This window comes from Talpa occidentalis, unplaced genomic scaffold (assembly GCF_014898055.3).
Source record: "Talpa occidentalis isolate TD23 unplaced genomic scaffold, MPIMG_talOcc4v2.1 talOcc4.26, whole genome shotgun sequence".
Taxonomy (NCBI): Eukaryota; Metazoa; Chordata; class Mammalia; order Eulipotyphla; family Talpidae; genus Talpa; species Talpa occidentalis.
Genome location: NW_023602740.1, coordinates 1 through 23,529, shown reverse-complemented (window position 1 = coordinate 23,529; position 23,529 = coordinate 1).

Sequence of the window (23,529 nt, the reverse complement as noted above, 5' to 3'; positions counted from 1 at the left end):
TGGATCCATCTCCTCTGCCTGGCTGCAGAGAACCTCACACGAGGCTGCTTTGGGCCACCAAGGCCCACTGGCCATGCCTTGATTTTCATCTCCTGGGATGTACACATAATCCCATCCACCCCAGAGGCCCATAACCATAACATCATCCTGCCAGTGTCCCCAGCCTTCTGGGGGATTGTTAGTTCAAGTCCGTCGGTTTTTCCTACAGGGTGAGCTCTGGATGATGAATCGTGGTATTTTCTTCCCTTGAGTTTGCTGCCTCAGGGGTCGTGGGCTGGTCCTCGCAGGCCATGTCCTTGACAACGCAATGTCTCATCCTGCAGCTCCCAGACCTCGTCCACCTCCTGTGCTCCTGCAGCATCTTTAGCTCTTCCCACAGCTTCTGCACTTTGGTCACCTCCTGTGCTGCCACGGCACCTCCAGCACTGTCACAGACTCACAGTCTGCACCTCTCTGTCCCTCCCGAGGTCTTCAGAGGGCTCCATACCCGTCTGCATCCCACCATCCTTCCAACTACACCATCATAGCACCAGTAAGGCATGGAGCAGGTTTTCTATCATCAGGGCAGGTGGGAAAAAGAGGAGTCCAGGAGCCCTAGGTGGCTTTTGCAGGCTTTTAATGGTCTTTCTACACCATTTGTAGTGAGGCAACCAGGTGCAGAGCAGGCAGGGAGGCCTGGGGGTTCAGATGCTGGCAGGCATCCCAGTCTTTACTCTGTCTGGGCTCTCTGGTATCTCTTGTGGTCTCCTCCCTGGTCTCTACTGCGTCAGCTGCACCCTGGTCTCTCCTCCTCATCCTCTTCTCTGCCCTTATATGCCTGGTCTCTGGCTCAGGTGCACCCACTCACACACACCCACACCATGCTCCAGGTGCCATCAGCAGGTGCGCATGTAAGCCCACAGGTGTCAGTCATGGGTACTAATGGTGGGATTGCCAGGGTGCGGAGGTAGAGGGAGGGGAGAGGACCTGATCACTCCCATTTTACCCTACAATACCAATATCATGCAAAAGTGAGAAAGAGAAAGGTGTGAATTCTCATACCATAGGGGTCTTCTGTGAGTCAAAATCTGATAGAGGGAAAGCGCAAAGAACCTCCCACCTGAAATGGAAATGGCACATGCACTTGAGGGCAGGGCCAGGGCCTCTCAACTGCAGGAAGAGACAGTGGCCTAAGGTGTTTGTCAGCTCTTTGCTCAAACCATATTTGCTCTCAGTCTGAAGAGACATGTGCCACCTGATAATGAAGCTGAGTTATGTCGGGACAGCTCACTGGTTCCACCTGGCACATCCAAGGAGCACGGCAGCCCCCTGACCTGCTGGGAATCTGCCCACAGACTGATGGGAGCACACACTGACCCTGACAGAGCTCAGACTCAGGCCTCCATGAGGCACCTGCTGATGAATGGGCCGTTGGACTCTGGACACTGGCGTGTGAAGGACACATTGTAAAGTGAACCCCTTTATAAAGAATGTTAAATGGGGCCTCCCTGGTGGCCCAAGTGGTTAAGCCTCAACACTACAAAGCAATCCACAACCACATCAGCCACTGCAGCACGAGTTCAATCCCTGGCTAGGGAGCTGACCCACATGGCACAGCAGACCTCTCCTGTCTCGCCTGCTGCTCCCCTCAGCAGCTGGGAATACACTGAATACAGTGTATTTCACTGTATGCAAATATACTAGGAAACACACTGAAATACACTGAAAATATACAGGAAACACACTGAATTATAGTGTATTTCAGTAGATCTGCCTGTTCTGCTCCCCCTCTGTCTCTGGTGAATCCTCTCACTACTCCCCCTGCCCACCCCCATCTATTGTCTATATCCCAGCTCTAGTATGCATAAATAAATCTTTTTTAAAAATGTTCTTTTCCATGACTCTTTTAAAAGATTTATTTAATTATGGGCCTCCCTGGTGGTGCAAGGGGTTAAACAGCACTATGAGGCTATCCTCAGCCTCTGTAGCAGGAGTTCCATCCCTTGCTGGCCATGGAGCTGATCCAAGTGGCACAGCAGATCTCTCCTGTCTCATCCACTGCTCCCCTCAGCAGTGTATTTCAGTCAGTCTGCCTGTTCTGCTCCCCACTCTATCTCTGGTGCATTCTCTCACCCCCCCCACCACTCCTCTGGCCTGCACCCCAGCTCTTGGTATGCATAAATAAATAAATCTTAAAAAAAAAAACATTATTTTTCACAAGAAAACAAAAACAGACAATCATAAATCAGAGACATCCTGCAGGGGAGGAGGAGGGAGAGGGATCAGAGGGAGGGAGGTAGGAGCACAGGGGACTGAGGTGATGGTGCACGGGTACATTGGTGAAGGAAATTCTATGGGACTACACCTGGGGGTGGGGGCAAGCAAATATTGTTTTAAAGTGAACAATGATGTAAAAAATAAAACAAAGTTTAAAAAAACATTATTTTTAGGAATTATTCACATCTAAGCAGTGTACTTTTTTTTGAGACTTAAAAATTATTGTCACTATTATTTAAACAGCTTAGTCTAAGGAGGACATTAATTTTTAAGCGCTCCCACAGACTGTTTTAAATACTAAATGCAAAAAGTACTCTGCTACGCTATTTCTCAAAGATCTATAAAAAATGTATTAAATCTGAGAATTCTTTAGGCACAGCAGAACTCTCCTGTCTCACCCACTGTTCCCCTCAGCAGTGCTTTCAGTCAGTCTGCCTGTTCTGTTCCCCGCTCTGTCTCTGGTGAATCCTCTCACTCCCCCTTGCATCTCTGGCCCATACCTCATTCTTCTACATAAAAATAAATAAAATCTATTTTAAAAAATAGATATTTCAATTTGCTAAGATTCTGAACAATATTGACTAGAATGCCAATTGTTTTACCCATTTGATTTTACTGATATTTTTAACTCAAAAAGTTTTTTCTTTTTCTTTACCTATTTTTTTTCTTTTAGCTTTCTGATACTGTGTTTGTGCTGTCAAGGCTTTCACAGTGAAAGCCTCCTGCTCATCAGAAGGAGAGCACGGGTGTCCCCTCCAGCCACACCCAGCACAGTGGAGCCCCCAGAATAGGCCGGCTGATGTGTTCTTTCACTTTTGACGCCTCGTAAGAACTTGAGCCTCACAGGGGAACTCCTGCAGCCCGCCTGGGCACATGGCAACTGCACTTTTGGGTGCTTTCTAAACTTTCTGGGTATAAGATGAGCAATTCTTATTTCCAGGGATTTGGGACAGCACGGTTCAGTTAGAGGGTATACTGAGAGCTCACCAAAGACAGAGGTCACATGCTGGCCCATCTGAGTAGCTGTAGACACTGTGCCAAGAAAAAGAAAGTGCTGTGGGTTCAAAGGGCAAATATAACCACACAGACCAGGACGTTACCTCAGAATGCTGAAATGCCACTTCTTACGCCACTTCATCTTCAAAAATATTGCCTAATGAAATTGCTTTCAATTTCAGAATAGTGTGAACCTCCTGCCTCGCTCTATACACCTAGTTTACCATCAAGACAACAATTTTGGTGTGATCCAGATGGAAACGGTAAATTCCCATCTAGGAACAAAGCTTTTCAAGAACTCACTCTATTCAGTTAGCATTCTATAAAAAATATGGTGTCTTTCCTGTGGTTTTAAATGCCACTGTGGAGACAGTGAGGTGCACCACAAGCTGGAAATGTGGGGAAAGAGGGAAATGGCTGGGGCTCCAGAGAACAGCAGCAGCAAGGGCGGTGGGGCCTGATCTGAGGACACCTTAGGGGGTGTGAGGGAGAAAGGCCTGAAAATGGTGATAAGCAAAGACCCCACCCACCTGCCAGCTCTGGTGGAGCCCCCACTCCATATCAGATATGAAGTAGCAATGTTGATAGGGCAGGAAGCACCCCAGGGTACAGGCCCTGCAGGGAGCCCTGTCCTCAGGGGACCAGGTTTCTATCAGAGTTGCCAGGTGAAGACACAACCTGAGGGAGGGCTTTGGTGATTCTACTGATTCTTGGCTGAGAACTCCAGGGACCACAGTGGGAAGGTTTCGGGGGTTCAGGAGATGTGTGAGAGGAAACAGAACAGGGGTGTGCAGACACACTCATCTCTGGTGGAGAGAAGAGTGAAGGCTACTTGGTGACAGACACAAACAGGGAAAAGGACATGGTGAGATTAGTCAGGCAGGTGGTGGGGGTGAGTCTGAGAGATGAAGACGGGAGGAGAGGGGTTGGAGCCTCCCTTGGGCTCTGTTGATGCAGATGAGGAGGTGTGGGGTGGCTGGGTGTCAGGTCTAGGGTGTGGACCCTTTCTTGGCCCCGATCCTGGGCAGAGTGCCTGACAGAGGACAGGGTCTCAGAGACGGGCATGAGTCCACTCAAGCCCTGGGGGTGGGGAGACGCTGACCCCTGCGCTCAGATTGGCCTGGCCCTGCTGTTGGAGGTGACATCAGGGCAGCAGGAGTGAGCCCTGACACTGGCCCCTCATCCTCCCTGCTGAGGGGACAGAAAGCCTGGGTGAGCCTGGGGCACCTGTGCTCTTAGTGCCAATAGTCCGTGTGCAGATCCACACCTTGGAGTGTTGTGTAGACAGTAAGATGTTCTTTCCACCTTCAGGAGATTTTATTCAAAAAATTGAGTTTCAGGGCCTCCCTGGTGGTGCATGTGTTCAAGTTTCAGCACTATGAAGCTATCGGCAGCCATTGCAGCCTGAGTTAAATCCCCAGCCAGGGGGCTACCCACATGGCACAGCAGACCTCTCCTGTCTCCCACGCTACTCCCCTCAGCAGTGTGTTTCAGTAGATCTGCCTGTTCTGTTCCCCACTTTGTCTCTGGTGAATCCTCTCACCTCCCCTAGCACTGCACCTCTGGCCTACACCCCAATTGTTGTATGCATAAATAAATAAAATAAATATTAAAAAAAAAACCCTGAGAAGTAGGAAGTAGAAGAAATGTTTTTAATTTTCTGGGATGTTGCCTTTAAAGAACTAGAGAGAGTTGGGGTTGGGGGTCACATGGAACCCTCAGAAATGGCACAAGGGCTTCTGATCCCTCTTGTCCTTCAGTCCCTGTGCCAACCCTTACTCTAACACAAGCAGTCCAAGACTCCCCAGCATCCTCATATAGGGTGCCCATCCTCCAGGTCAGCCTCCTCCCACAAAGCCCACCCAAACCCTCCCACCCGCTCAATCAGAATCCCAGAGCGGTGCAGCAGCGCCCCCATGTGGCCACAGGGCTGAGCACTAGAGACCAGAGCTGCCCTTTCTCCTGCTCAGACAGGCCCTCCCAGAGCTCCTTGGGCTCCCAGCAGCACAAAAAGGGCTTGAACACAAGAGGAGCCCCCACTCCGTGTCAGGTATGAAGTAGAAAGTGTTTCCCAAAATCCCACGCTTATATCAGTGTTTCCTCCCCTCTGAGTCACTATGGACTGCCTCGGGGCAGTAAGATCTCCTGTCATTACAGCTGGGTCCAGGTGGGAACCCCCAAACAAACTGGGTGCCCTCAGTCACCAGAGATGGAACATAAGACACTCAAGTCCTGTTCCTTGTTCCGCCGCTCCTTTGGAGTTGGACTCAGTCTAGTATGTCTCTAACCATGGGGTGGGGAGTAGAGGGGCCGCCTGGGGTGTTAGGTCCTGGGGCAACCTGGGGACACCCCAGGGAAAGTAGGGATAGAACAGAAATCAAGACGTGAAAGGACCAGAGGTCACAGGAGGGGAGAGGAGGAGCCAGGGAAGAGAACTGCCCGGCCTGGGAGACAGCTGTGGGCAGTCTGGAGAGGGTCTCCAGGTTCTGGGCCCTAGAGAGCAAAGGGGAGATGCTGTGCCACCCCTGTAGGCACCAGCCCCAGCCCCAAATTCCTGGGGTCTCAGGGTCCCACCCCCTGTGTATGACCTCCCCAGTAATTAGTTGTCATGGTCTCAGTTGTCCCTTCCTCCCCTGTGACAACTAGGCCAGGGACCCGAGGGCCTGTACTGATCTGCAGCAGCCGCTGACCCCACTGAGGCTACAGCATCAGCGACAGATGCCGGCAGGTGCCCCACAGCCACTTCCCAGCAGCAGCTCCGACACCTGCCTTAGCTGTGGCTCAAGGGGTTCCCTCTCCTCTAGGGCCGGCACCCAGACCCACAGGCTGGGCCCTCAGGCCAGACTCTTTGCCACCCCCAACCCCTGAGCTTAGGAGCTCCGCTGCCCTATCATAATGTCTTTTCTACCTTGATGAATGACCCAGGGCTTGGGGGGTGCTGGAGAGTAAGTGTGTTCATCAAATCCATATGCTGAATTCTAACCCCAATGTGTTGGTATTTGGGACCTTGGGGGATAATTAGGTGATGAAGCCTCATGAACGGGATTATGTCCCTGTGAGACACTCCAGAGAGCTCCTCACCTTGTCCACCATGTGAGGGCGCAGTGGGAGGGCAGCCGGCTCTGAATAGGGAAGAGAGCGCTGGAAGTTGCTGGCACCTTGATCTTGGACTTCTCAGACTCTAGGACTGTGAGAAACATATTTCTGTTGTGCATATGTCAGTTTAAGATATTCTGTTACCGTAGCCCAAAGAGACAAGGTGTTCAAAAGTCGGGATATTGTTCCCCAGAGTCCCATGTGCTGCGGGGTCCCCTCAGCTGCGATCTGGGCAACACTGTCGTGACCCCCAACTGGATGGACACACTTCCTGCCCAAGAGACATCAGAGGCAGTTGGTGGCTGGCACCATCTGTCTACCCTGCTGTGTGGGGGGAGGCTAAGGAAATTGAGATGAAATGTTAGCAGCAAACACACACAAATCGCAAGAAATGCCTATTTTGAACAGTTGTGTGTCCCCTGAAATTGATATATTGAATCCGTCAATATGATTGTACTTAGAGATACAGCCTTTGAAAAGATAATTAAGGTTAATTGAGGTCATAAGACTGGGACCCTAATCTGACAGGACTGGTAGTTATGAGGAATATCAGAAATATCACTTCCCCAACTTGTGTGCACGCACACACACACACACAAACACACACAGAGGAAACACCACGTGAGGGCATGTTGTGAAGTCCCAGCTATAAGTCAGGAAGAGAACCCTCATCAGAAACCAACTTCCTAGGGCCTTCCCTGGTGGCACAGGCGGTTGAACTTTGCACTATGAAAGCTGTCTGCAGCCTCTGCCAGCTCAATCCCCGCCTGCCAGGGTGGGTCCCACATGGCGCGGCAGACCGCTCCTGTCGCCCCCGCTGCTCCCCTCAGCAGTGTATTTCGTCAGTCTGCCTGTTCTGTTCCCCGCTCTGTCTCTGGTGAATCCTCTCACCCTCCTGCGCATCTGACTGTACCCCGCTTCTGTATAAATAAATAAAATAAATGTTCTTTAAAAAATAAACGAAACCAACTTCCTAGCACTTTGATCTTGGACTTCTGGCCTCCAACTGCTAGAAAACATATTTCTGTTCAGCCCCCTAGTGTGTGGGATTTGGTGATGGCAGCCCGAGCAGAGCAAGGCATCTTCCAAACCAAAATCCAGGCAACTCTCCCTTTTAGTCTCAGAGATACCAGCTTTACGGGGCTGGTCACAGCGTATATTCATGTACTCATCCATGATGTCAGTGACTGTTCTGTGCCAGGCATGGTTCTGGTCCTGGTGATCATGTCATGAAATCAGAGAAAAAACTGCTTTCCTGATGCTTCCATCTGGCAGGAAGACAGACAACTAATGAGAACATCGCAAGAGGAGTAAAGTGATGTGTTCTTGTCTATCACTTGGTAACAAATAATCCCCAAATAAAAGCATCTTTTATTCTCCCCTTCTGCGGGGTGACAGGGTCAGTGGGCAGCTTCTCTGCTCCACACGCACAGGCTGGGGGTGCAGTGCCCTGGAATATCCAGGAGGGTCCTCCCGGGATGACAGGGGGTGCAGGCTGTGGCCTGGGGCTTACGGGGGCTGCTAACTGCATGGTTTGGCTTTTCCCAGCTCGGCTTCTGGGCTCCAGGAGGGAGTGTCCCATGGGGACAAGTCAGACCCACAGGGGATCTGGTGTCAGAACCTCAGAATTCAAAAAGTGTCACTGTTCCAAAGCTGTTCAAAGATGAAGGGGAAGGAGGTGGTCACACCCCAGGTAGGTGGTAGCGTCACACTGCAGAAGGGGATGTGGGGTGGGTGTTGTTGAGCCCGTCTTGGGAAAAGGCCCCTGTACAGTATGTCAGAAAGTGACAGGAGATAGAGGAAAACTCCTGCAGGGTGGATGCCCAAGGCAAGCAGATGGGAGGGGCATTTGCAAATAGGGTGGTCAGGGCAGGCTTCACTGGGTGACAGTTGAGCAAAATTGTGGTAGGACAGACTGAGGCACAAGGACTTGCAGGGACACCTTCCTGGGTTGCCTCTGCATGTACAAGGCCGGGCGGGGCAGGCACGAAGGCTGCAGTGGGAATGGAGGGGCTCAGTTAGCCAGACTCCTGCAGGGAGCTGTGGGGAACCCCTTCCTGCTCTGGCCCTCAGAAGCCCTGGGCTGGGGAGGAGAAGGCATTGCTGTGGGGGGCAGATAAGTGGGGGAAGGGAAGAAAGATGTGGTGGGCAGCTCACTCAGTCTCTAGTCTCTCTCCTGGCCAGGGTGGTGGTGACTGCCGTGAGGACCTGGGGCTACCATGCTGCGGGGGGACTGGGCAATGTGATGAGGACGCTTCCCCTCCAGTTTTCTTCCTGACACCTCACAACCACCATCTAATCATAAGAAAATTTCAGACACGCTCGAAAGTGTGACATTGTACAAAGTATCTGTCCAGTACTCTTCACAACTTTCAAGGTCATGGAAACAGGTAAGAACTTAGAAACTCAAAAGACTGGTTTCCATAGAGACAGAGACAAGAGGGACACAACTTGAGGTGGCTGGACTGGCTCCTGGAATGGAAAAAGGGCATGAGTAGAAAAACGGGTGAAATCCAAAACAGGTCTATAGTGTAGCTAATGGTGTTATACATGTCAGCTTCTCGGTCTCAGCACAGCTTTGTTAGATATTAACATTAAGAAAAACTGGGTGAAAGGTGTAAGGGATGTCTAAATTAGCTTCACAGCAAATTTCTGTAAATCTAATGTGATTCAAAAATTATCTTTAAAAGTGAAATGAGGGCCTCCCTGGTGATGCAAGGCTTAAGTCTTAGCACTGTGAATCTATGGGCCACCACGGCAGCACGAGTTTGATCCCCAGCCAGGGAGTTACCCACATGGCACAGCAGACCTCTCCTGTTTCGCCCGCTTCTCCACTCAGCAGTGGATCTTCCTATTCTGCTCCCCACTCTGTCTCTGGTGGGTCTTCTCACCCACCCAGCCCAGCACCTCTGGCCTATACAAAGTAAATAAAATTTAAAAAAATGTTAGGGCCTCCCCAGTGGCGCAGTGGTTGAGCACTGTGCTGTTAAGTTGTCCGCAGCCTCTGTAGTGTGGGTTCAATTCCTGGCAGGCCAGGGAGATACCTACATGGCGCAGCAGACACTCCTGTCTCACCCGCTGCTCCCCTCAGCAGTGTTTTGGTCTGTCTGTCTGTTATCTCCATGCTGTGTCTCAGAGGGTCCTCTCACCCTCCCGCGACTCTGGCCTGTACCATAGCTATTGTAGAAATAAAATAAATCTTAAAAAAAAAAAAATTAAAAAAAAATGTTACAGGATCTTATTTTTCCTCTGCAAAGTAGGAACCTATCAGGTAGAGGGAGAACACAAGGTCTTGGCCTCACCTAAACAAGCTTCAAACCAAGCCTCCCCCCTCTCCCCAGGTACAGAAGCACTGACTGACCTCCAGGAGGGTCACCCTCCGAGTTCCTGGATCCCCCTCCCCACACCCCCACCATGGCAGGAGCCATCTTCCCATTCTGTAGCACATGTCCCAGGCAGCGAGCTGGTTAGCAGCTGCCCCACCCAGCAATCCCACCTTCTGAGGCCGCTTTTGTGATGACCCCCTTTTCCCTGACAATCAAAGCTGGAGCCCCCACTCCCTCTGCACCACCCCTGCCCGCAGCGGTGTGACTGTGTGCTCCAGCCCCTGCAGGACACGCTGCAGAAGACTGCCCTGTGCACAGGCTCACACATGCGGGTGCAGACGGGCTTTGGGTCTAGCGCCATAGCTGAAGGGAGAGCTCACTGCCTCAACAAAGCTTGTGCCAGATGCAACAGTGCCAGGAGATGGTGCCGAAGGATCAGATGTGATGGACAGCTCTCAGGGGAGGCTGCATACAGGTGAGCAGTGATGGTCAGTAGGCATGGGTGCCAGAGATGCCAGTGTCACAGCTCGTAGAGATGCCATTTGTACCATCAGCAAACAGCCTTCGAGAGGCTGGGCATAAGCCACCAGCAAACAGCTCCTTTAGAAACACCAGGGACAGCCTGACGGTGCTCTCTGCAGGCAATGTCAGAGGTAGGGCCAAAGGGAGTTGTAAGGATCAGGTCTCTGGAAAGTTCTCAAAGGTATGTTGAGGTCTCAAAGTCTGCAGAGGTCTTTATAAAAATCTTTCTAGGAGTACTTACAAATCTGACCTGCAGCCTTCTATCAAGTGGCTCAAGCTGGCTGCTGCTCTGGCTTATAAATTCTTCAAGCTTGATCAGTCCCTTTATAATCCCAGCTGTTTGGTTTGTGTCAGTTGGGCTCCAATCAGATTGGTCCGTTTAGAGCCCTGAATGGTCTCATAAACCTTTAATGGTACCTGTGAGAGCTTATAAATCAGGCGCATTTACAATTCTGGCACTGTATTCATAAATCAAACACCTGCCACTGTGTCCAGATGCCTGATCAGGTAGTCTCACCCTGGAGTGCAGGCCACTGTCACTCAGAGCCCACTAGGCTGGTCCACAGGCTGCATACAGTAAGGTCTCCCTCCCTATGGCATCAGGGATCACAGTGGGAGTGGGCTTCAGCAGGGCCAGACACTCACCTGAGCACCCAGGCACCCCCTCTATCACAGCCCACCAGGCCAGTCTCCCACCTGCCACAGCACTGCCCAGGTCAATGCTGCCAGAGCTCAGGGATGCCCACAGGCTACACGCTGAGCTTGGGGCCTGACACACCATGGGCTCTCTCCTCGTGGCTTGTGTCAAACCTTGCTGCTGAAGCGACCTCAGCAAAGCCCGTGACACCCCACTGAGTGCACCAGGTTTCAGGATCCTCATTTAATGTAGCTACTGGAAAATGACCACTGGCCAATTCTACCCCAGAGGACAATCTGCCCCCCGGAGGACAAACCCACTGGGGCTGCTCTTCCCTCTTGGGTCGCTCCTGGCAGCGTGGACAGCACGTGGCCTTCAGTGGGTCTGAGAGTGACTCAGCTGTGACAGGCCTGGCAGAAGCTGTGGCCACAGGAGGTGCTCCCCGGGGCCCGTCTTCAGGCAGACGCTACAGGTCACCTCTGCCAGGAGGGTCCAGTTGTGGCCCCGAAGTCATGACTTCCCTGCAAGGTGGGTGAGGAAGGGGAACAAATGGAGGCAAGGGACGGTCAGGGAGGAGGTGACAACATCAGCCCTGGTTAGCCACAGGAGCCTCCTCACTGCCCGCACACTCTCACCCTCTCCAGTCTCTGCTCCCCATGGCGCCCCAGGCCTTTCTCAACATGGACCCTCACCTGCCTTCTCTGCTCCCCACACCAGGCAGGGAGGGCTCACAGGGCCTGTCATCACCTCCACTTTCTCTCCCACCCCACCTGCCTCCATCACCAGAGAAATATCAGGAGGAATTTTTTAAAATTTGACTTATTAATAGTAAGATGGCCTGGCGGATAGTGAAGTGCCGGTCACTAAGAGGACCCACTCTGGATGTTTCCAGTGGATCTGACCACACTGAGGCCTCAGCCTCCTCAGCTCAGAGACCCTTCCTCACTGCAGATTCACAGCAGGGGGCCTCTGGGCTGGTCAGAGCCCTGGGTCCCCGCTGTGTGGCCTGGGCTGTGCTTCTGAGCCTCACTCCCACAGTCATTAGTCACGCTGGATCATGGGATCTGACAATGCACAGAGTGTCGTGGGTTAAACTGAACAATCCATGCAAATGTTTGTCTTATTTTCATTGTTGGATTTTTCTCCTTTTTTTTTTTTTTTTTTGTTTGCATCATGAGAACTCAATTCCACACTTCCACACTTTCTCCCTCTCCCAGGGTGTTTTTTTTGTTTTTGTTTGTTGTTGTTTGTGTTTTCTGTTTTTTTATTTTTATTTATTTATTTATTTTTTTTGTGATTGCACAGCATTGTTACAGAACAACAAAAATAAAAGAACTTTTGTAGTAAAAATCTTACCTCCAGTCCCAGGAGCAAATACCGTAATGAAACTTACCTTTCTGTGCTCTCCTCAGAGTGGCCATAAAAACACGGAGATTCATCCTGAATACTATAGTGGGGAGAGACATGGGAGAACCAGCCTGGGTTTACCTGAGATCCTCTCCCTGCTGCACATCTAGGCTTACCCTGGGGAGATGGGAGAGCCCAGGAATGAGAAAGAAACATCAATTCACCCCCTCTAATGTTGCACCTTCCTGCAGGAGCTGAGGTAGACCCTGCTCCATCACCCTCTCCCTTCCTGGACTGTGGACAAAGGCTCAGCTCAGGAACTGGGTGACCTGTGCTAATCCTGCCCCTGGGCCAGGCCAGCAGGGCACACACTCCTCCCTCCAGCTCTGGTATAGAGAGAAAGAAGCTGCAGCCCATGGAGATCCCTGACTCTGAGTCCTTGCGGGGACCAGCCTCGGCAAAATGTCATGTCAGGGCTTCCTGAAAGGATGAGACAGCCTCAGCGACTTGTAAGGGGCTGAAACTTAAGGGCTGAGGGGAAGGGGATGAGGTAAAGTGAGGAGACACTGACACTTGGTGAGGTGCTAGTATCTTCTGCGAGAGGCTCAGCAGGTTCTTTATCTGTACATTTTTTGCAAGCAGTGAGATTACATTATCAAGTGCATAGAACAAAGCAGAGACAATCAGTGCATCTCTTTTTCCATAGGCTTTTGGCCACTATGTGCTCTCAGTAAGAAGGCAACCTTCCAGGGTAATAAAAACTAAGCCTTACACTAAACTCATTGTTTCAGCTAAACAATAACCTAAGACAGTGGATAGTTGCCAGTACATCCCTATCAGCTAAAGCCTCAGCAAGAAAAGACTTTTCTTATTCTCGTGGCCTTCAGCCAGACTGGCTGCTACTCAGCTATCAGAACTTTTTCTACCTAGAAACTCCTTAACTCAAATAGCTTCATTTAAACACTTTCCCAAGAAACTTCAAGAGAAGGCAAAAGAAGGACCCACTATAATTATTGTATTGTAATGCTTGTCAGGCATGTTCAACAAACCATCTCCCATTGTCAAGTGGGCCAAACTGCCCAACAACTAATTTCTAAACAGACAATTTTCCATGCTATTTACTGACAGTATGCTGATACATATAATTTATTGTCTAATATACCTTCTGATAAATTTTTCTCTCTCTATGACCAAGAAACAAAAAGCAAAGGGATGCCAGATCTTCAGCCCCACGGTGTGAGGCCTTTCTCTTAGCTGCTGGTCAGTATCCTATCTGGCTGGGACAACAAAACCCCCTGCAGCAAGCCTGAGGGTTTTCTACAGTGACTTCAAAGGAGAAGAATGTCGGGGACTGGGGGAGGGAGCTGTCAGGGGTGAAGGTGCCACCACATCCTAGCAGGGGCCTGGAGGCGGTGTCCTGCCCAGCTCCTTAAACCTCAAGCCAACCATGAGATATTTCTAAACCTCCTCCTCTTTTTCAGGTCCAATGTTTTTTCAGTCCTGCTCAAAAACTGCTTCTCCGTGAAACTGTATTTACTGAGGTGTTGTTCTGACACCTTTACTCTGTGTGAGGTTTGATTTCATTTATTCTGGGGCTTGATGTTAATTGACTTTCCATTGTTTTATGTTGTGTATCCTGTCCCTTCCTGTTACACACACACACACACACACACACACACACACACACACACACACACACACTACCCTCTCCTTGGGGACCAGATACTCAAAACTGGGGTTTCCTCTGACCATTTGTCTCTGGTCCCTCAGAGCCACCCTCTCTGCAGTGTCTCTACTCAGCGGTGTCTGAGCAGCCCCAGGAGTCCCTGCACTTCCCGCCTCTGACCTTGTGGGGAACCAGCCCTCACCCTGCATGACAGTGAGGAGGCTAAGGCAAAGTCCTGAGGTCAGTGATGGATGGAAGGGACAATATACTTTTCTCCTTTTGCTTAAGAACTGTTCTTTTCCCCCTCATTGTATTATTCAGCTGAGGTAACATTGGTTTACACACCATATGTGTTAGAGGCACAGGGTTCACACTTCTTCAGATGTTCATTATCACTTCCCACCCACCTAAGGGCACCCATAGTCCTCCACCATAGCCCATTGGGCCTCTTCCTACCTTATTTCCTGCTCTCACCCCCATCCCATAGCTTCAGTTCTCCAATCATATTTCTAGAGTTTGTTTTGTTTTAGGTTCATCAGTCCCTGCTTTGTTTCCTTATAGTCCACATATGAATGAAATCATCCAGTATTTAACATTCTCCTTCAAATTTATTTCACTTAGCATCATCCCATCCATATCTATCCACGTTGTTGTAAATTCAATATTTCATCTTTTTCACAGCCAAGTAGTATTCCACTGTGTCGATAGCTTGTGTTCTTTATCCCCTCATCTGTTGTTGGGCACTTAGGTTGTCTCCATTGCTTGGTTATGGTAGACAGTGCTGCAGTGACCAAAGGGGCTCATATTCCTCGAAATTAGTGTTTTACCTTCTTTGATAAATACCAAGGAATGAGATGCTTGACCATGGGGGTCTATTTTGAGTATTTCGAGAACCTTCATTTGTTCTCCACAGGGCAGGACTGTACCTGTGTGACATCCATAGAAAAGGGAGGTTCCAGGTGTCCTGCCCCGCCCAAGGAAAGGTGGAGCTGAGCAGGGATGAGAAGCTGAGGAAGAGGAGGAAGACATGGAGCAAGATGGGAAAGAAGACTGAAGGAGGCGCATGGAGCAGAGAGACATGTTAAGAAGCAGGCTTGCTCCTCAGGCTTGGACTTGTGCAAAGGAGTTGGGGACATGGAAAGAGACACATGAAAGAGACAAAGACATGGATGAGGGACCCATGGAGGAGCTGACAATGACAGCTGTTATCTTGATGAGAATTTTGATTTTGCTCTTGTCCTTCCAGACTTGCCTGGCCCCTCCTGCCCCTGTACCATGGGTCTCTACCAGTAGGTGCCTTAGCCTTGCGGCAGGCTTTCGGGCCTCAGTGGGCCTGCTTTGGCCGGCCTGTTGGCTGGGCCTTACCTATGAGGGGTTGGGTAACTTTAATTGATTCATGTGGGAACTATTTTAACTATATTCTTTCTCTTCTCTTTTGCTATTGCACACTAATTCTCTATTGCACAAAAATTGTATTAAAATTCTTTTCTGTTGAAGGTCTTATGCATTAGAGTATGTTTTTCTTTATGGAACTTATGACAGATTCCATGTTGAGTGTGCAGGTTTGGGGGTCTGGGGAACCCTCATTCTGCCCGCCAACAGGACCAGTCTCCATTCCCACCCACCATGTACCAGAGTTCCTTTTCCTCTTCACCCTCAATGGGTCATTCTTACAGGTGGAGGTGGTAACTCACTGTGGTTTTCAATTGGCATTTCCTGACAGCACATGATGATCAACTTTTATCCATGCACCTTTTGGCCACATTTATGTCTTCTCTAGAAAGTACTTATTTAGCTCCTCTGCCCTATTTTGATTTGGTTGTTTTATTGTTTTGGAGTTTTTTTGTAGATAGTAACTCCTTGCTGGGTACATGATGTGCAAATTTTTTCTCCAACTCGGTATTGTCTTTTCATTTTAATGATATTTCCTTCACTATGTAGAAGCTTTTTAGTTTGATGTGATCCCATTCGTTTCATTTTGCTTTTGTTTCCTTGGAGCACAGAAGACATTATGGGCAGTGAAAATACTCTGCATGACGTTCTAATGATGGACACAGGTCATGTGCATTTGTCCAACACCCACAGAACAGAAAACACCAGAGTGACCCCAAAGGAAACCATGACTTTGAGGACTATGACGTGCAGGTCCATCACTGGTAACATACGTGCCAGTCTGGTCTTAACAAGTGATTTTGACGTGACGTATGAAGAGTTTTGTAAGTTGAGCAGTGTAGTGTGATTGACTTTTGAAAGCATATTTCATGCACATACCAGGACATTTAAATCACACTCAAGGATACACATAAGTTAAGTAAGTCATTCCCCTCCACCCCCCATCACCCCAGGCAGCCAGTATCTGCTCAAAACGATTAGTGATTTATCATTTCTCTTTTCCAAAAAATGTGTATCTATGCTTCTGTATGGACATTTAGTGTTTGTTTTTCCTGTCAGTACAGGAGTTCAGGACACAGAGTGGGGGAAATATTTGCATATCATGAATCCAATAAAGGACTGGATCTACAATTACAAAATAACACTTAAAACTCAATGAGCAAAAAGAAACAACCCAGTTTTAAAAGGGCAAAACAGTGTTGTAAATAATTGGTGCCTCATTTGAAAAAACGGACAAAAGACTTTAACAGACACGTCACCAAGAAGAGACACAGACGACAAGGAAGAACATGAACAGATGCTCAGCATCACAGGTCACAAGAGAAAGACAAAAAGAACAACAGTGATGCCATCACACCTAGTAGGGGCTGAAAAATGCAAACCCTGCACAGGTGCTGTCAAGATGTGGACACAGGAGCCTCATCACTGCCGGCAGGAATGCAAAAGGGCGCAGTCACTGTGGAAGATCTTTGACAGTTTTTTGAAAACCAAAAAACCTGACATACAGCCCATTGATCACAACCCCAGCTAGTTACCACTAATTTGAAACTTATATCTGCACAAAACCCTGCATGCAAGCAAATGTTTATAGCAGAACACCCATAAGTGTGAGCTGCACATAGTGCTTCCTTCCAAAGACAATAGCATTAAATAAATGGAACAAAAAGAAGTTTGGCAGGAAGAAATCTGGGAAACAAGCCTTAGCCTGGTGTTGAAGGTAACACCATCAGTGATGAGTCAGGTGGACACCATGAGCACTGACATGTTGAATGGACAATGGCCCTGCAACTCTGGGTCTGCTTCCCCAAACCCATAGTTCCACTCAAAAAAAAAAAAAAAAACCCTAATTTGAGGTACTATGTTCCTGAGCAGTGCTCCTTGATGGAGACTAAGAGTAAAAAATTAGACCTCCCGGGGCCTCCCGGTGGCGCAGCAGTTGAGCACTGGGTTGCGAAGCTGCCCCACAGCCTCTGCAGTGCCGGTTTGATCCCCGGCGGCTCCCCAGCCACCGGAGGAGGTCCCACATGGTGCGCAGACCTCTCCTGCTGCCCACTGCTCCCCTCAGCAGTGTACTTCGGTCCTTCTGCCTGCTCTGCTCCCCGCTCTGGCTCTGGTGAATTCTCACCCTCCCACACTTCTGACTGTACCCAGTGCTTGTATGAATAAATAAATAAATCTTTAAAAAAAAAATTAGGCCTCCCTGGTGCTCTAGGGTTAAGATACCACCTATGAAGCTATTAGCAGCCACTGCAGTACAAGTTCGATCCTCAGCCAGGAGCTACCCACATGGCGCAGCAGACCTCTTATAACTCCCCTCTGCTCCCTTCAACAGTGTATTTCAGTCTATCTGCCTGTTCTGTTCCCCACTCTGTCTCTGGTGAATCCTCTCTCCCCCACACACACTCTGGCCTGTCCCTAGTTCTTATATGCATAAATAAATAAATCTTTAAAAAAAAGAGTAGAAAAATTAGGATGGAGGAGTCACATGACCAGAAACTAGAAGTGGGGGTAGAGTGATTAATATAGTTATTAAACCAACTATAGAAATGAAAAATGCTTCGGGTCAACTGCTATAGCAAGTATCAGATGTTACAGGACGTATACAGACCAGAGCTAGGATACACAGATGGAGCCATTGTGGAGAATCACTAGTCTGACAAATCAGCCTAGTCACACCATAGAAGTCATTCATTTAAGGATAGATAACAATTGCACAAAGGAAGGAACCCTCCCAACTAGAACACCACCTCAGTGCCCTTTCTGTCCTGGGAAGAGACAACTCTGCTCCAAGGCTGCCGCCTGGGGCCTGAAGGCTTCTCCTAACACACCTGCCCTCTCCAGGGGCAGCTCTTACTGCCTGCTTGTGTCTGTGCAAGCATCTCCTTTCCTTTTGTGTGTGTGGGTGGGGGTAGGGGGAGGAGTGTGAGGTGCGGGCACGCACACCACTGAAAGGAGGACTTTGGTGAAACTTTTTCTTCTAAGAAGTGACCCGAGAACCCCCATCTGTGAACCCATGACCTCTCAAAAAACATCACTCCTCACCAAAGTCAATGTTTCAAAAATGATGAAAGTCTGAGAAACTGTCATCCAGGCAAACTGAGTGTGTAGGGGGAAATGATGTCCTGAGTTAATCCCATACAGGCTTTGTGGACCCCACCCCCACTCCAGACCAAAGCCATCAGGACATTGGAAAGACAAATCCCATCACCACCAAAGGGAGGTGGCTGGGACCTGAGGGTGGAGTTGGGCAGCCAGGTTGGATATAAAAAACCAAACACGTGGGCCTTGGGGTCTCTCTCTCTGGCTCGCGATCGCTCGCCTCCTGGCTTCACTGCTCCTGGCTGGCGGCCAACTCTGAGAGCGCCATTTTGGGATTCCTGATCAGCGGATGGGTAGGACTCACTTAAAACTTTGTCTCCCACTTTTCTCCCAGAGCTGTGCATTTCCTCATTTCCCCTTCCTTTGTAAATAAACCTTTTATTAACCTTCGCGTGTGCCTGCAGTAGAGCATTGATAAGTCCTTTTAAGCGCGCGGGTGAGGACCCACAGTAAGGCACCCATTTTGTATCGGGGTTGCTCTACAACAGATGGGATTATGGAACATAAAATGGACATTAGTAAAAACTAATGAAAGTGTGGTGTTTAGTAATTATGTCAACACTGCCTCATTAGTTGTGAAAAAACTTTACTGATGTAGGATGTTAACATAATAGAAATGCTGTGGGATAAACAAGAACTGTCTACCTTTGCAACGTTTTCTGTAAGTCTCACAGTATTCTTTCAATGTTTTTTTTAAGATTTATTTATTTATGCATACAAGACCTGGGTACAGGTCAGAGGTGTGGGACTGAGAGGATTCACCAGAGGACAGAGTGGGGTACAGAACAGGCCGACTGACTGAAATACTGCTGAGAGGAGCAGGGGCAAGTCAGGAGAGCCTGCTGCGCCATGTGGGTAGCTCCCTGGCTGGGGATTGAACTCATGCTGCAGTGGCTGCGGATAGCTTCTTAGGTGGCGTCTTAACCGCTTGTGCCACCAGGGAAGCCCTAAATGTTATTTTTTTAATGCCCTCCAAATTTTATAGTAAGGGAAAAATCTGACTAATTTCCAGTTTTCCTAGGCGTTCTGAGGAGAAAAGAAGGAACTCACACACAGGGCAGGCTCTGGAGTCTCCTGGGAGCCCTGGTTTTATTGCTCCACACAGAGTATCTCAGCTCCCAGGACATCAATCTCCAGGACCCCCAACTCTGAGAATTCTTTAGAATTCTGTGTGTGCATTAGGTCTTTTCCAGACTCCAGAACAGCGCGGCAGCGCCCCCGTGTGGCACAGGCTGAGCACAGGAGCCCAGAGCTGCCCTTTCTCCTGCTCAGCCAGGCCCTCCCCAGCTCCTGGGCTCCCAGCGGCAGGACAGGGATCTGCACACAGGGGGCGCCCAAGTATTTGTCAGTTTATCCTTATTTTTAGTCTCCAGTGGTCTCCGGGACATAACAACCGGTTCGATGTTCTGGGCAAATCCCCAAATATATAGGTCGCCTCAGTCTGTTTGGGATGGAAACTTAGATCCCAGAGTCCCTGTAATTTGTTTCTGCTTCTGCTTCCAAGGACGAAAGCCCTCCTCCTGGGCATCACCTCACATTCTCCATCCTTTGGAGAGGGAGGGCTAGGACACTCCCCAGGGCTAGGAAGATGGGGAGACTCCTGGAAATGAGCAGAGGATGGAAATGGGACTTTAGGGACAGAGGTGGGAAGGGGTGCAGGGGGAGCCAGAGAGAACCGGGCAGGGAAGGGCAGCATGGGGGACACTGGGCGGGGAAGGTCTGTGTGGGTGACACGGGCTCTCACTGGGGGTCTAGGAGCCTCTGTCTCACCTGGGGGATGCAGCAGTGCTGGCCTGTGACTGCCCAGGAACGACGCACTTCTGGGGCCTTGCCCGTCCTTGCAGGGCTGGTGTCACCCACACACACGCACACGCTAGTGACAAGGAGGACTGAAGGGGGGTTCCCAGGGGAGGATCCTGGTTCCCTGTCCCACCCAAGGGAGGGTGGAGCTGAGCAGGGAGAAGAAGCTAGAGAGGTAGACTGGAGAAGGAAGGAAGCAGGATGAGCCAGGAGACCTGGAGGAGGCACATGGAGCCGAGAGACACGTGAAGAACTTGCACTTACTTCTTGCCTTGGACGGGGTGGCACAAATGGGGTGAGAGACCCGTGGGAGGTTACAATGGCAGCTTCTCTCTTGATTTTGCTCTTTTCCTCCAGATTTGTCAGCCCCACCCACCCCTTACTGTGGGTCCCCACCAGGAGGTGCTTTAGGTGACAGGCATTCAGGCCCTGCTTGGGCCCAACCAGTTTGGTTGAACATTACCCACAAGGGGATGGTGACTTTGAATGTTTGATTTGGAAACTTTATTCTTCCTTTTTCTTTGTTGCACACTAATTGTTTAAAGTTCCTTTCCTTTGGGGCTCCCTCGCGCGCAGGGGTTAAGATGCAACCTATAAGATATCCGCAGCCACTGCAGAATGAGTTTGATACTCAGCCAGCCAGGGAGCAACACCACATGCACCGCAGACCTCTCCTGACTCTCCTGCTGCTCCCTTCATCAGTGTACTTCAGTCAATCCACTTGTTCTGCTCCTACTCTGTCTCTGGTGAATCCTCTTACCTGCTAGCACCTCTGGCCTGTAGTACCCAGCTCTTGTATGCATAATAAATAAATCTTTAAAAAAATAATGTTCCTTTCCATTAAAGGTCTTACATGTTTTGTCTTGATGCAGCAGATGGCAGAGGATGGGGGAGATAGATGGTTAAGGGAGTCCTTACCCCTCTTACCCAGAACATCCCCTCGGTTTCCCGAATGTTGGGGTGTCAGGAGATTCAGGGCCAAGACAAGGCAGAGCAAGGCTAGCCTCCCTGGAGGACCAGTCCAGGGGCTGATTCTGGGGCTCCAGGCCCCAACCCTGCATGTGGGTCAGAGTCAGCCCCACTCATAGCTCCACGACACTGACAGCCCTTCTGTGCCATGACCCTGCAGACACAGCTCGGATACTTTGAAGAAAAAGAAATGAACAGCAAATTAAATGGAATCTAAAAAAGGGAAAATAATTTTTAAAATCATGTTATTTTGAAAGACACTTCAAGGACATGGAATCCTTGTCTGACAGCTCATTGTTATCCCGACCTTGACTGTCACGGAGTTACTCTGGCACACCTGTTGGGAGAAAACAGCCACTGATCAATTTATTGCCTTATTTATTAATGGTTTGTACAAAATCACTTCTTACTTTGTACCTAAAATAAAGATCTGGCATCTGGCTATGCATTCCACCACCAGACAACTCTACCTGGCCCCAACAAGGGTGTGAGAAGTGACCAGGCTCTCCTTCAGTCCCTGGGACAGGCTGAACTAGAACAGGAACCAACAATGTTCTGGCAGTTTCCCAGAGAAATCAGATGGCACTCAGAGAGGGTGGAAGAGAGATTAATTGTTACATTGCTGGCTCAGTGGATCGCTCCCAAATGGCTGAGCCCCCAGGAACAAAAATGGCAAGATTTATACAGTTTGTATGAGAAACTTGCTATCCCATCTCTCATGGCATAAGCGTTCTTTATTTGTTCGGGAGGGGTTCAAGGGTGTCATGGCTACTACCTCAGACAAGCAGTGAACACACCCAGCAACTTCTCCACTCCAGCAAGCAGCAGACCAAAGCGGTAGACTCCCCCTAAGCAGCAGATTTGGGAAGGCACAGAAACTAAGGATCAGACATCCCAAGCAGCAGGCTTGGGAAACATCCAGCTTCAGCTATCATTGTGTTTTAAATCAGAGTCGTGATGGATCAAGAAGGTGTGGTCCATAACACAATGGAATACTACTCCGTGATCAAAAGCATAAACTCATGCCATTGTAGGAAATATGGATGGGGTAGGAAGGATACTGAGCTTGTTAAGTCAGAGGAAAAATAAATATCAGACGGTTTCCCTTATATGTGGATATTACAGAAATCAAATAAGTGTCAGAATAAAGACAAAACTTTCAGCCTGATCCTAGATGAGGCCTACAGCAGGGAAGGCGAGAGATGGTTCCAAAACAGGGGAGGGAAGAGCACAAGGGACTGTAGTGATGGATCATGGTGCTATGGTGGTGAGAGAACTGTAGGACTAACCCGAGAGAGAAATAAAATATTATACAAAAAAAACAATGTGTAAAAGAATAAATAGACTTAATAAAAAAAATTATATCAATCACTGACAGGTAGAAAATAAAATTAAATAAAGCAGAGGATCCTGAGGTCACAAAATGGGGTGAGAGAAATCCTGTAACATTCAGTCCCACACAAGGCAGAGCGCTCATTCTATGATGAAAATAATATGAAGAAATTCGGTGAATTACATTTAAGTGATAACATTCTCCAATAGTTCACTGCATTCTAGGACTGTCCCACTCACAGCTACCCACAACCTGGGCGCAACCTTTGAGGTTCCCAGGGATGAGAGACATCCAGAGTCCTGGGGACTTTGCTGCCTGAGGAAGCACAGAAGACACCTGGTCAGAGCCAGAGATGAGACCTCAGAGGAACTGATGAGGGTGACTCTCCCTAGAGCTCCCTCTACACTGTCCTCAGGGGCTCAGGATCCAACCCCTGATGCACACTTACTTGCAGCCTGACTGTAGCTGATTGCTTGTCCCCCTCTGGGAAGAAACCTCATGTGAGACAAGGGAGGAGTCAGTTGACAAGTGCTAAAGGAATCCCCAAGTCTGGTCACAGGGAAGTCTCTAGGACTGTGGCTGAAGACCCAGGTCAGGAACTGGAATATATGAAGAATGGACATGAAAGGGAGTTGGAGTCCTTGCACAGCAGGGTCCTTCCCTGTGACATTTACTGGGAAATACATCCTATCATGGCATTTATAAGTGAACAATTGGTATGCATTTTCATAAGTGCTTTACAAAAGAGTGAGTGTTAGCAATCAGCTCCAGACTGGACAACACATGTGTGTGGATCATACTCCCTACTAACCAGGTAGACAAGTTCTCCTGCGACATGAAAGCCCAGTGGACAGACCCCCCCACTCCTTCACTACCTGAGCTCTTCTTCTCCAATCACAGCTGCAGCCACCGCAGCTCCAGTGAGCACAGCTCCAAGGACAACCAGGCCAACAATGAGGCCCACGGTGGAGTCCGTGAGCCTGTAGGGATGGTGGGCTGAGGAGGGGCACTGGAAGGGACAGGAAGGGGAGACCCTGAGCCCCAGCCTTATCCTGAACCTCTGAGGGTCTCCAGAAGGGCTCCTGATGCC